The 14111-nt window shown below is 39.2% G+C and overlaps 1 pseudogene; it reads right to left on the reverse strand.

Moving 5' to 3' along the window:
* Nucleotides 1–11546: 11546 nt before the first annotated feature.
* LOC115521544 lies at nt 11547–12110 on the reverse strand (annotated as a pseudogene).
* Between the last annotated feature and the right edge of the window lie 2001 nt (nt 12111–14111).

Consider the following 14111-nt stretch of genomic DNA (forward strand, 5'->3'; position numbering starts at 1 on the left):
TTTTAAAACTAAGGTTGTTATGGGCCAAAGGAATTTTTGTGGATGATAAGAGATCTCAAGTTTTGTTGGTAAGGCTAAAAGTAGATGATGAGTCCACACTGGATGATTTGGTACTCTTTTTCACCCTGGATTGTCTACATTTTTATGTACGTGTTTTCTCAGCTTACTGTGAAATATATGAAACATAAGTGAGAGCAATATTTAACCAAGGGTTAAAGAAAAGGAAAGCTAATAAAATAATATGCTAGGTAGGAACTGAAATGGGCTAAGGGGTAGTCCTGAGAGGAAGAACATAAATACAGATTACATTCATATGAGTGCCTGCTGTGCCCTGGGAACTTTCACATCTGCAAAATAACCTCACTACAGCCATGCAAGGTCACCGTTACATTTAGATCTGAAAACTGAGGCACAGAGAGAGTGAGCAATTTGTCCAAAGTCAGGAAATGACTATGTTGCTAACCTCAGGTTTGAACTGTAGAGGATATGAAGTTAGTCTTCTCTCAGAAACTCTGTCAGGGATTTAGTACACTTGGCATACTCACTTTATCTTCACAGAATGACCTCCCCCTGGAAAGGGGAGAGTCAACTTTCACACATCTGGTGTGGTGTTAGCATGATCCGAAGATACTATGTTAGTGTGGGGCACTGGCCTTCAGGTGTAGATATGTGAGATTTCTATTGCCATCCTGGGGTAAATGGAGCTGGAGCTAGCATTCCACAACACCTGCTGACCCTGCTCTGTTAGGAAAACCATGAGAGTGCAGGGTAAAGACCTTCCTTCCCGCTACCATTTGGAAACATGTCCAGTGAGAGTAGGCTACCCACTTCTGAGAGACAAATATGCAGTTTCATAGACTCACAGAATTTCAGAGCTGAAAAGAATTTAGAGATAATTTTTGCCTATGGTTCCATCTGACTAAGGGAAAGCTAGGACAAGAGTTGGTTTATGCCCTCCTTGTCCTCCTGCATGAAACATTTTCCTGTCTGTGGCACTGGGTGCATGATGAAGCTATTTAGCCAGTTCCTGAATTTGTAGTTTATGAACCCAGGAAAAGGGCACTCATCATTTGAATCATTCTAGATGCATGAGTGAGAGTTAGGGAGGAAAAGATTTCTTTTTAAAAGTCAACTCTAGGCTATTTAAGGTGGGCATCTTGTCTGCTTTGGGTACTTGTACATGCCTCGCTGATCCTGGACTGAGTTCTCCTAGCCCTGATGAAGTCAGAAGTATCAGCCCCAAAGGTTCTGCTTGATGGTTCCCAACAAGGATAAAACTGAAAATAGGAAGTCTTTGGTTGCTGACTGTGAGATAATCTTGCTTAAGCAGCTTGCCAAAAGCAGCAGATCATATGAAAAGCCACATGACTAACTAGAAATAATTGGAGCTTAAAAGATGCCAGCGTCGATGAGTAAGATTTCTTTCATCAGAGGATCTAGTTAAAGCAAATTCACCCACTCACAAGTTCGTAAGTGCCATTATCTTTTACCCTGGAACATTTCACTTGCCCTGATGTGGTTCCGTTACCACAGAATTATCAGCCTTTATTGATGACAGCTAGCTGTCCATTTATTTCTCTATTTAATACCTACTATGTGCCAGTTGTACTGCAAGATACAAGCAATACTTCCTTCATGCAACTCTTTCTGATTCCTCCAGTGTGATGTAACTTCCTTCTTTTCTGAAACAATAGTAGCTCTTTTTTGCAAGCTTTCAGATAGGTTTATGACATTTCGCATTGTATTGTAGCAACTTGAGAACATGTCTTATCTTACTATCCAGAACTAAGACAATTGAAGACAGACATAATGCTTTAGAAATTTTTGTATGTTCCATGGTGCTTAAAGAAGTTTGGCATAGAGTCTGTTCTCAGTGTTGTGGGATGGATGACTGGATATTTGTTGAATTGGATAGGAGGTCAGTTCAGTTTAGGTTAAGTTATGCTGCCTTAACAAACAAGCCCCAGATTCCAGTAACTTACAACAAATAGTTCATTTCTCATCCATGTTAAAGTCCACTGTGAGTGTTGTAGCTCAGTTTTCCATCTTTTTCATTCTAGGATCTGGGCAGAAGGAGCAGCCACTAATTGGGATAAGCCTATCTTGTGGCAGGGGGACAAAAGAGAAACATGCCAGGGACCAGAGGTGGCATATATAAAGTGACCAAATTTAATTGGCCAAAGCTAGTCATGTAGTGAAACCTCCCACAAGGGGCAGACAAGAATAATTCTCCTACAAAGAAGGCAGTGAATATTTGAGAATAATAATCCGCTAGAGAAGTCATCCCTATTTTTAAGGAGTTTAAAGTATAGTTAGGACGTAAACTACACACAAATATCAATAATTTTTAAAACAAAGTGCAAGCAATACATTATAGAGGTAAGAGGAAAGAGATTTCTTTTGACAGAGATTAGTCATAGAAGGTTTGACAGAGGATGCATCCTTTGGTTTGGGCATAAAAGAGTAAGATTTTATGAAAAGGAAATGGGGAAAAGTTAGTCTAGGTGCATAGAAGAGGATTAAGAAAGATATGAAAGTGCTCAGGCAAAAGGTGTATTCGGGGAAAAAAGTGAATGTCCACTTTTGATGGAGGGTAAGGTGCCACATGGAGAAATAATAGTGTCTTAAATTCCACTCTAAGGAATTAGAGTCTGTTCAGCAGGGAATGATAAGCCATTGGAGGTTTTGGAAGCTAACTGAAGAATGGATTGAAGAGAACCTGAAGACATTTGTGAGGCTATTTGAAGAGTCCAGGTAGGAGATACTAAAGGAAGTATCAGAGCAGTGACAAGTATAATGAACAGAATAGAACATGGATAGGCAATCTGCAAAGGAAATCAACAAAACTTGAAAACTGACCTGTTTGGAGGAACAAAGGGGAGAGAGAGAGAGGGAGAGAGAAGTTGAAAATGATTAGACAGTGGTGGTATCATAAAATACCAGAATTTTATGGTATTAGAAAGCAATTTTATTGGAATTAGAAAAATAAGAAAGATAATTGATTTTAGAATGGGAATATAATGTTTTATTTTAGTTATTCTGAGTTTGATGGAATTCAGATGGAAATGTTTAATAGGCATGCAGATCCATAGGAATAGAATTTAGGGTTGTGGTTGTGATTGAAGATGTAGACCTATGGGGCCCCCTAAAGAAGTGACAGTTGAAGCCATGAATGCCGATACAAATATCAGAGGGGAATAGTGGCTGAAAGGCAGAGCCTAGAGGACTCTCCCTTGGCAGAATATGGGAGACTGAGGGTCACTGCTAGGGAGGAGAGGAGGGGAAAATAAGAATGGGGTAGGATCAGCTCAAATGAGGCAGATAGGAGTCTGAGGAGGATGGAAAGGTCAACAGGGTCAAATACTTTAGAGAGCACCAGGAGGAAGAGAGTGCAGAAAGGGGCACAGAGCTCAGAAGAGAAGATCATTGGTGATGGGTAAGGAAACAACTTTGGCATAGAATGGAGATGTTCTTTTGACATATTTAGTGATAACAATTACAGAGATGGAACTATGGAGGGGTAGTTGGAAGTGGTGGGAACAAGAATATACTGAGTGGGCTAACCTCTAAAAAGAAAATGGACATACTCTGTAAGAGGAGGGCAGAAGGAGAGGGACTAAGAGAGACACTGTTAGTGGGAAGCAGTGATCTTAAGGTAGCTCTTAGCAGGGTAGAGAATAAGAAATGTGTCCATTCTTTGAAATTAAAAAATAATGTGTTATGGGAAAATTAGGTTAGTTTCTTCTTTAAACCATGCATTTTATATATACAATGGAATACTACTTGACAATGAGAAAGAATGAAATCCTGCTATTTGCATGGATGGAACTGGAGGGTATTATGCTAAGTGAGATAAGTCAGAGAAGGACAGATATCACATGTTTTCTCTCATGTGTGGAACTTGAGAACTTAACAGAAGACTATGGCGGAAGGGAAGGGGAAAATTAGTTACAAACAGAGAGGGAAGAAAACCATAAGAGACTCTTAAATACAGAGAACAAACTGAGGGTTTTTGGGGTGTGGGGGAGAGCGGAAAATGGGTGATGGGTTTTGAGGAGGGCACTTGTTGGGATGAGCACTGGGTGTTGTATGTAAGCGATGACTCATGGGAATCTACCCCCAAAACCGAGAGCACACTGTATACACTGTATGTTAGCCAACTTGACAATAAATAATATTAAAACAAAACAAAACACCCATGTATTTTAGTCAAGGGAAACTGAAAGGACCTTCTAAGTGACTCTACTGTATTTATTTTTATATATTCAGTGTCCAGGACAGGACTTACCATATAACCACATATAATAAATAGTTATTGGAGAATATGTTGTTGGGCTTCAGTACTGATAATTATAGGAAAATGTTTTTGTGACTTGGAGATCATTGGTCTCAGTGTCCTTTCAGTGGGAGGAGGGCACTTTAGGCCTCTTTTGGGGGACATATTAGAGATCTTGGGGGACATATTGAGGTTGCTGGTATCTCTTCAAAGTGGCTAGGATGTTTGCAATCCACAAAACTTTGGTGGGAATAAGACCCAATCAGAACACAAGTATGTTATGCTAGGTCACTCTTTGTAATATAAGGAGAGTGTTCCCAGACAGAATAAAACTGGTAAACTAAGCAAAGAGGGGTTTTTAATAATATTTATACCTTCATTCCTTAATTCATCATTCACATTCATTCAGTATTCCACAATATTTACCAAGCATCTGCTATGTGCCAGATAGTATTTTACATGCTGGAGACAGACAGGGCCTCGCTACTTGTGGAGATTACATTGCTATGAACAAATGACAATGTTATATGATGTCATGTAATGATGAGTGCTGTAGAGAGAAGATAAAGCAGGTTAAAGAGATAAAGAATAATGGGAGGTTTGGATGAGACATCGCACAGAATGCCCTTGGAAGGTCTCTGATGAGAAGAACTAAACAGAAATCTGCAAGAGCTGAAGGGAGCATGTCCCAGAAGGAGAGAACACCAATGCTAAGACTATTAATTCTTAGATGAGAGTGAACTTAGCACATTTTAGGAAGAGCAAGAAGGCCAGTGTGGTGGAAGAAAGGAGCAGGTGGGGAGTAATAGAGATCATGTTGGAAAGAAAGACCAGATCATGGGGGATCTTGAAGGCTTTTATTCTCAGGCTGATGGGAAATCATTGGATGGGTTTTGAACAAGAAAGTAGCATGTTAGGGATTATGTTTTCAGAGGATCATTCTGAGTGCAATGTGGAAATAGGTCATCAGTGGGCAAGACCTGAAGCAAGGATACCAGTTAGGAAGTAACTGCTGCAGTAATCCAGGGAAGGAAAGACAGAGATGTGAATAAGGATGATAATGGTGGTAATGAGGACAGGTGGAAAGATTCTAGACATATTTTTAACTTTTTAAATTACAGCTTTATTGAGATGTAATTCACATACCATAAAATATCTTTTAAATGTACCCAAAGTGTTAAATTCAGTTGTTTTAGAGATAGATATGATAGGACTCAACAATGGAGTTGATTCAAAGTATGAAAGGAAGAGAGAGACATCAAAGATGTGTCTCCGATTAGGGATTAAGTGACCATATGGACACAGGACAGGGGTGGGGGCATTTGCTGAAATTCAGAAAACAGGGGAGAAGAGAAGTCCCTGTATCACTGGATTAGGAGATGACCTAGAAGCACATAGAAAAATACCTAGTATGTTGTAAATGTGAAATATATTTTTGGCTCTTCTTTTTCTTAGATACCATTTTCTCTCTATTTTTGGACACAAAGAGAAAATCAAAGGTCCAGTTGCTGAAATCAGGAAATAGAGTCAGAGAGTTTCAGCAGGAGATTGATGTGTTGTTCGGAACCCAAGCTGTGGGTCTAGGTAGTTTTATATTTCTAGTTTCTGGGGGCTGGAATAGTCTTAAATTATGGCAGAGGATTAATTTCTCCTGGAAGCCAGATAACAAACTATCATGCAGGATATTTTCTCTAGGAAGTCAGAGAGCAAATTGTCATGTTGGATATTTTTAGTGGCCATAGAATGGCTTCTGTTGGTATCCTCTTATGGAAAAAAAAAAAAAAAAATAAGAGCACGTATCAGATGGTGTATCCTTGTTGCCCAATAAATCATTGATATGTAAAATTTGGTGATCTCCATCGGGATTCCCCACCATTAATTCTACAAACTCAACTGTGATGTGCCAATAGCTTTTGTGAGTTGTATTTATATAATAAATTTATAAACTTTAAGACTTATATATACAACTCACATATATAAGGCTTAAGTTTAACAGTTATTATTCACATTCATTACTAACATTATGGATAAAACAACTGGAGAAAGGCCAACTAGATTGAATGTGGAGAGAGAAATCCAGAGATAAAAAAATTTTAATTTATTTATTTTTGAGAGAGAGAGAGAGAGAGAGAGAGAGGGAGAGGGAGAGAGAGAGAGGTGGGGTAGGGGAAGAGAGAGAGGGAAAGAGAAAATCCCAAGTAGGTTCTTCCTTGTCAGTGCAGAGCTTGACTGGGGCTTGAGCTCAGGAACTGTGAGATCATGACCTGAGCCAAAATTGAGTCAGCTGCTTAACTGACTGAGCCACCCAGGTGCCCCCAGAGATAAAAATTTTTTGATGGGAAGCACTTGGTTTGGACTCTTGCTTTATCCTAAACTTTGGGACTCATTTGTCTGTTATCTACTTTTATGTAATCAACCACACCAATGCTTAGTGGCTTAAGACAACTTATTATCTCTTCTACTTTTGTGAGTTGAATGAGTTCATCTGGGCAGACTTCCCTTGTGGTCTCTCATACAGTTCCACTCATAAAGTTGCTGAGACTGGAGCCATGTGCAGGTTCAACTGGTGGGGTGTCCAAGATGGCTTCTTAATCACATGGCTGGCATTGATTTCTATGATCCTTGGAGTGGTCTTTCTTTCTAACAAAGTAACTTGGATTTCTTTTATGGAAACTCAGGGCTCTAACAGGCAGAAAGTAGAAACTTCTGGTTCTCACAAAGACCAGGCCCAAAGCTCACGCTGTGCCATTTTCTTTTTGGTCAAAGCAGTCCAAAGCCCAGATTCCAGATGGTAGAGGAATAGATTCCATCTTCAGATAGAGGTGTGGCATGCACATAGGAGGGAAAGAATTGATGACATCAATTTTGGAGACAAACTGCATTTATTCAGTATTTAATCAGCTTGTAACCATTCTCCTCTCAGAGAGGAATTTCCAAGACTTTTACAAAAGACTATTTTTTAAAAAAATAATTAGATCAGGAAATAAATCTAAACTAAATATCTGGTAACTAGTACTAATATTAAGTCCATTCTGTGGTTAGAAAATCAGAGATTTCCAATTGTTTTTGTATCTTACAAAACTTATCCAACATCAGGAAATTATTCTGACACATAGTTCCTTACTTTAGAGATATTATAAGTCATTAGATGCCGTTCCTCAAAAAACTGATAAGCAGATTTCAATTCTCCTGCAACTCTTTATTGGTTTTCAGGATCAATCATTTGAGTACTCTTTGATTTTATTTGTAAGACTAGATCTATAGACCAGTGCAAAGAATAATTTCCAGAATCATCCTGGTCATAACTTTTGGTCAATGTGATCCATTCAATTTAACAATGCAGAGATGTAGTAGATATGGACAATAGTATGTGCCTTGGTCAATCGTGTCCTATGTGTCAGGCCAAGAATAGAGTTACACAGAGTGGGAAAACAAATGATGTGGTACCAGTTTGAGAAGGAACAAGTCCAGAATGGACTGGTAGATGAAATGATAAGTGGGAGGAGTCAGCAAGAGTTGGCAGGTATAAAATCAGGAGCCAACCAGGAGTACCGCCAGGAGATTCTGGAAAAATGAGAAGAGCAGACAGCCCAAGCAGGACAAGAGCCAACATAAGAATGAAGCAGCTGTCCAGGAGAAACTCCATCCCCAGGGTAGCAGCTAAATAGCAGTATAGAAGCAGATAAGTAAATTATGAACAAGTTGCTTTAAATACTTAATAAGACGGACACAGGGCCAGGCTAGAAGTACAGAAAGCAGCAATTGAGAAAAAACATTCACGAATTGAACCAATAATTATTCAAGAAAGGAAAGTCTTTTAAACTCAGCTGCTCAACTCCTTCCAGTCATCCCCAAAGAAAGTACCCTTAGATTGGGCAAGAATCTGTAAAATCTGTAACACCTGTGGTTAAAGAATTCCCCATTTTTATCATTATGAAGAGTTATTTCACTCCCCTCCTATAATCATGAATTTTCAGCTAACCCATGTAAAATGTTTCCAGAGTGCTTGGCATGTGGTGTTTAATGAATGTTGGTTCCTTCTCTTCTTTTCTTTTAGTGGCAGGGTATGCAGCAGACCACATAGCAAGAAGCAACTCTTGGCCCACCTCATGAAGGTAGAGCTGAGGAGGCTTTGTAATCAGCATGTTGACAGGGCTCACTTTGATGGTGTCTTTCAAGCAGCCCCACACTTCTGACCCATTTGAATAAAATTATAGTCATCATAGTTTTCTGAATTGTGCATGTAGATTCCAAGATAGGAAAAATTTGACAGTCTTGAAGAGTGGTTGCCTACCTAGTGAATAAAATAATCTGCTCTGATCCAAGCTCCTTGGAAACAAAGTTAAACTGGACTGACAGATGTTAAGGCCCTCCAAAGGAAAAGATTTAAAGGCCACACTGGTCTCTATGATAAGGACTCCATAGAATTTTTTTTAGAAAAGTTCTAACATTGACTCCTTCATTTATTAGGAAATCTAAATAAAGATTTATATGTTAAGGTAAAATGACCTCAGAGGGAACATCATGAGAATCCAAAGTGTAACATCCTGTATTAGCAGAAATTCTCACCAGCACACCCAGATAGAGAAGGCCAATGACAAATACCGTAATTCAAGTGAGGAAAGGCAAAGGCAGACTTAAGTTCCAGAACTGCCCAGTTAATCAAAGAGCCTGGAACTATTCCCAGGATGCTTTTTTTCCTTTCTTTTTTTTTTTTTTTTTTTTTTTTAAGTCCAGACAAAACCCCAAGATAACCTTTATACAATTAATCTAATGCCAATGGGATGTAGGAAGGTAGTTAAGAGATCTGCTATAACAAAGGGGTTTTACAGAAAATAAAGTGATTTGTAAAAGGAGACTAGGGCATAAAAAATAAACACAAATCATTTGTGTGGTAGTTGCAGGGCGAGCTGGGGAGGGCTGGGAAGGGCATTTAAGGGAAAAAAGAAACAGTTCTACAGTGTGGAGGAAGTTGATCAGACTTCAGCTCCCCCAGAGGATAAGTATAATTTAATTATTAGCTTGTACTTGGCACCAGATTTATTCCCCACACAACGACTTTAACTCAAACCTAGGAAAAACCCTGCAAGAGAAGAGACATTTTATTTGAAGTTGGGTGCTATGGTTGAAATAATAAGGAAATATTTTTATTCTCACTGATGACTTCCAAGTGGAAGTTCCACATCCCACAGTGGCCAATAGAAAAGGTAGTTGAGAGCATTGTTTATATCCCTGTGGAAAGGTCTTGTCTGTGATTACTTGCGGTCCATAGATGGCTTTGTGTTGTATCAAAGATCTTATAGTTGAATCTAATTGGAGCACTCTCATACCTCCAAGAATTTTTAATGACAGAATATTTTAAACTTTGGCATTTTCTAGAGAATCAAATAAATATTGTAAACAGTTCTCATTGGCCCACATACAATGTATTAGTGAGGTAGTTCAAGTGCTTCTGACTTTACCCACTCACTCCTTGAGAATTTACCTAGAAATACATCTGTTCAATTTGACCAACTACAGCTATAAAATACTCTCTAAGAATGTCATCTAACACAACAGATGCCAGTAGAAGGTATTTTTCCCCCATACCATCAGTTTCTTTTTCAATTATTAAAGATGAAGCTTCCAGACATAGTCTCCTCTATATTCCTGCAATTCCACTTCTAGGTGTATACCCAAGAAAAATATGTCCACCTCAAAGATATACAAGTATGCTCATAGTTACTCTAGTCATAATAACCAATGACTTAAAACCAAATGTCCATCAATAGTAGAATATTACAAAATAATGAAAAAGATCAAGCTATTGTGATATGTGACAACATGGAATCTCACAGACATAATGTTGTGTGAAAGAACCTAAGCACAAAAGAAAACAATTATGATGACATTTATATAAAGTTCAAGGACAGATAAAACTAACTTATGGTGACTGGAGAACGGTGTGGAGGTTCCTCAAGAAACTAAAAATAGGGGCTTCTGGGTGGCTCAGTCAGTTATGAGTCTGACTTTGGCTCAGGTCATGATCTCACCGTCCATGAGTTCGAGCCCTGCATCATTCTCTGTGCCTACAGCTCAGAGCTTGGAGCCTGCTTTGGATTCTGTGTCTCCCTCTCTCTCTCTGCCTCTTCCCCACTTGCACTCTGTCTCTCTCTCAAAAATAAAGGTTAAAAAAAATTAAAAAAAAAAAGAAACTAAAAATAGAGCTACCCCACGATCCAGCAATTGCACTATTAGGTATTTACACAAAGGTTACAAAAATACATATTCAAAGGGGTACATGCACCCCAATGTTTATAGCAGCATTATGAACAATAGCCAAACTATGGAGAGAACCCAAATGTCCAAGAATGATGAATGGATAAAGAATGTGGTATATGAGTACAATGGAATATTACTCAGTTTTCAAAAAGAATGAAATCTTGCCATTTGCAATGACATGGATGGAGCTAGAATGTATTATGCTACGTGAAATAAGTCAATCAGAGAAAGACAAATATATGATTTCACTCATATGGGGAATTTAAGAAACAAAACAGATGGACGTAAGGGAAGGGAGGAGGAAGAGAAGAGAGGGAAACAAAACATAAGAGACTGTTAATGATAGAGAACAAACTATGGGTTGATGGACAGAGGTGGGTGGGAGAAGGGTACTATGGAGGGCACTTGCTGTGATAAACACTGGATGTTGTTAAGTGATGAATCACTGAATTCTACTCCTGAAACCAATATCGCACTGTATGTTAACTAACTAAAGTTTAAATTTTAAAAAAGGAAAAAAAAATCCTAACTTTTGACGACAGAAGAATAGTGGTTATCTTTGGAGGATATTGACTGGAAGTGCACACCAGAAAGACTCTGGAAGCCTAGAAATGTTTTATGTCTTATCGGTGTGGTAGTTCCGTGGGTGCACACACATGTAAAAAGTAATTGGGCTGTACTTAAGATTTAAACACTTTACTGTATGTATAATATACCCCCCATTTATAAAAAATGAAGAAAAGGGAGTCTTTTCAGAAGTTTATATTCAGAGATCCAAAATTTGTGCTTATCCTCAAGACACTAGCTCTTCATTGGTGATACAGTGATGGCTGGATCCAATAATTCCCTGAGAATACTTTTGTGGCCCACAATTTTAGAAAAGTAAGGATAATAGGAAATTTTAATCAAAATAACTTTTCAATACACACTGGGCATCAATACTAATGATATAAGCTGTTTATCATGCATATGATACACAGTACAGAATGTGGGTTCGATTTTATTAGACTCAGACCAGGAGTGCGTGAGTTTTAAGGGCCTCTGGGTATTTGTTGATTTTCTTCTCCACATTCTTTTTGGCCTGTTTCCATAGCCTCATGAGCTGCTTTTTCTTCTGGTAATGGATCTTGGCTTTCTCCTTCTTCTCCTCTAGGGTGACTGTTACTGCCTTGTATATCCAGCCAACCTCATGAGCCAGGTGCCCCAAGTAAGCAAACTATTGTGTAGGCTTCAGATGCACAACCTTCAGGGCAGGAACCACCATCCACTTTTTCTTGTCATAGGGTGGTGGGATCCCAACACACACCTTGAGGCGGTCCAGGGCAGACTAGCCTCCCTTGGTCTTGTGGGGCAGCATGCCTCAGATCACCCTCCCAAAGATGTGGCTGGGTTCCCTGAAGGTGTAGGGGCCATGGGATGGGCTGGTGTTCATCTGCTTGCAGAGGAAAGCCATGTACTTCAACTTGTTTCTGTAGGAATCGCCAGAAATGATGATGCCCTCACAGCACACAACTACGACCTTCCTGCCTAGCAGCACCTGTTTGGCCACAATGGCCACCGGGTGGCCCAAGAATGCCCTTCCACCATCTGGGGCGACCACCTGAGAAGAGAGGTTCAGTTATTTTTAACAAATATTTTTGCCATTTCTTCTTATCTTGTGTTTAAAGAATCCTCTTTAAATATGGTAAAGAGTAGGAACCTGAACCAGGTAAATAGACTCCTTTAAGAGATTCTTATAACAAAGCTAATTTCAGTCAGCCTTGCTATGTCACAAATACATTGCCAAGGGAGATTATGGAAGAAGGAGAGTAATCCCTTTTTATAAAATGGTTTTACCTCAGTTTTCCTCAAGTAGAGTGGTCTCCCACTATTGCTTCTCTGATTCTAGTTAATCTTCAGGAGGAATCAGTAAAAGTATTAGACATCATTAAAAGAAAGAACCAATTTTCAATCAGCTTAAAAAAATCCTTTACCTTGATTTGGTTGATTTTTCTTAATGTTCAAACAAACTGTGTTTATGTCTGCTGGAAGCACATGGTTCCATTTCAAGGAGAAGCTCTCTTCCCATTTAGGTGTTTTGAATCATTTAAGGAATCAATACCTAGTGGAACAACAGAAAGCACTGATAGGCAGGTCCCAGTAGGGTGCTATGGACATGAGTCATGATTGGAAATCCAAGAGGTAAAGTCAGTTGGGAAGAGTTTCATTCTCAAATGAATATCATTTCTTTGGGGGACAACTTTGGTTGGATAAAACTTTATTGACAGCTGTGCCCCAGCAGTCCACAGTGCAACCAAATGCCTGTGAGAGTACTAGAGTTCATAATAACCTTTGTCTCTGATTCAATTTCAAAACCAAGTTTCTTGGCCGCTGTTTTGAAACTACGACAAAAGGTCAAATGAATCTCAGTGGTGGTCATGGAAAAATGACAACTTAAAAATGAAGCAGTGAAAACAAGCATCTTGTGGAAACTCGGAAAGCCAGTGCTTTTAGGGTAGAAGTTCCAGCCCGAGGCTTGATGGGTGAATAGGAACCCAGGAGGCATGTGGGGTTGGGGTCTGACTAACAACTTAGGTGCACTCTTGTTCGCTGCTTCCCAAGAAAGGAGTCTTACAGCAGCTAGTTGTGAAGATTAGGAGGTAAATTTTCAGTTCCTAGACAGTTTATGAACATTAATATGACATTGGAACAAAATTCTTTGAATGTTATAATGTAGAGTTTGGCAGGCCGTTATTTTAGTGGTTTAGAATGAATTATTCAATAACTGCTTGTGTTGAACACCCACTAAGTATCAGGTGCTGTGGTACATGTGTGTACAAGGCAGCTTCTAACCTCATGGTGTTTACAGAAATGCTCTAAGCCTGAATTTCTTCATCTAACATAGTGTTAAAAAGAAATGACACGCCCCCAAATGGAGTCAACTTTTGCTAAGCCCCACCAACACTTGTGAATACCTAACCTAACTGCAGTTTTATCCTTTCCCTGGAATGGGATTTTAGACCAGGCTGGAATTTCCTGATCAGCACTATGAGGTTTATCTGTCTTCCCCTAAGGGAAGGTAAGCTCACCTGAAGTAATGCAGTCTTTTAAAATTCCTTGTCTCACCTCCTTTCTGCCTATAAAATCCTTCCATTTCCAGCAACTCCTTGAAGTTTCCTTTTGTTTGCTAGATGGGATGCTGCCTGATTTATGAATTGTTGAATAAAGCCAATTAAATTTTTACATTTACTTGGTTGAATTTTGTTTTTTAACAATAGGAACCATCTTGTGCAATTGAGGGTTAAATGAGGTCATGCATCTCAACTTTTTACATTGTGTGGCAAATAGCAAAGCCTCATGTTACCTGTAGTCACAGATATAGACAGACTTATACCTCTGAGAAGGGGTACATCAGTCAACATGAAGGCAGAACATTAGGAAAGGTGTCCTTGAGGAGTTGAGTGCTTAGGTATGACCTGAAGGAAGAGAAGAGAGCCAGTAGAAAGAGGAGACTTCCTCCAGATGAAGTGGAGGTATAGGGCGCAGAAGTGAGAGACAGTTGGCAGGAGTTCAGTTCTGAAGCTCCCCTGAGCTC

This window comes from Lynx canadensis, chromosome C1, assembly GCF_007474595.2.
Source record: "Lynx canadensis isolate LIC74 chromosome C1, mLynCan4.pri.v2, whole genome shotgun sequence".
In the NCBI taxonomy this organism is placed as follows: Eukaryota; Metazoa; Chordata; class Mammalia; order Carnivora; family Felidae; genus Lynx; species Lynx canadensis.